Here is a 1,063-nt window from a genome sequence, read left to right on the forward strand (position 1 = left end):
TTTTTTTTTTTTTTTTTTTTTTTTTTTTCTTTGGATTTTTCTTTTATTTGAAAGCAATACCAGGTTCTTCAGTGAGATGGTCTTTGTGCAGAATCATGCCATTCAAATCCATACTACTGGTCCATACTCAACACACCTGCAAGTTTTTTTTTTTTAATGACTATAAATATGATATATATATAGGAACTAATGTAGTAATGCACCGTGTAATGAAGCCTAGTTGAGTATCGGTCCATGGCTTTTAATTCTCTTAACACTATAGATAAGGATTGTGTTACAGTTGCTAACAAAGGCGGGAAAGAATCGAGCCGTGGACTTCCGGGCGGGCGGCTCGCGCGGCTCCGGTGCCCAGCACTGCAGGCGGAGGGAGCGCTCCCGGCCGCAGCTCAGCGCGCGGAGACGGCTCCCGGAGCTCCCCGGCTTGAGGCCCTTCCTGCCCGTCAGTGTTACCAGTCAGTACTTGTACAACTCGGGCTTCTTCTTTTCTTTTTCCTTTCTCTTTCTTTTTGGGTTATGAATGTTGGGGTTCCACCTGCATATAGGGAAAAATGTGCTCTGTGCTTTCCTGGTATCTTTTTAACAAGGTACTGTAGCTTTGTCTATCAACCAAGAACTATACTTGTGGTGTTTCTTTGATTAAACTTAACAGTCTCTTTAGTAAATACAGGTAGGTGAATAATTGTTTCAAAAGTAAAATAAAAGCTCTACAACGGCAAGGTTATGTTCTAGAGATACATTTCTTGACAACGTATCATGTATAACGAAGCTTTTGATTTCTTTTTTTTTTCTTGTGTTCTTCCAAGATTCTGGTTTTAAAAACAAAAAAACAAAAACAGGAGGAAACGCGTCTCAAGTGCATCAGTGTTAGCTCCCTGCCAGGGACGAAGGAAATACTTTAATCGTGAGAAATGCTGAACGCTCGCGAGAGCCTGAATGTAAAAACCCGTGTACATAGTTGTAAAAACAAAAGGAGTTTTTAAACATGTTTATTTTCTATGCACTTTTTTTTATTTAAGTGATAGTTTAATTAATAAACATGTCAAGTTTATGGCTGCCCCGCCTG

The sequence above is a fragment of the Gavialis gangeticus genome, unplaced genomic scaffold, assembly GCF_001723915.1.
Source record: "Gavialis gangeticus isolate Ggan-Ray unplaced genomic scaffold, GavGan_comp1, whole genome shotgun sequence".
In the NCBI taxonomy this organism is placed as follows: Eukaryota; Metazoa; Chordata; order Crocodylia; family Gavialidae; genus Gavialis; species Gavialis gangeticus.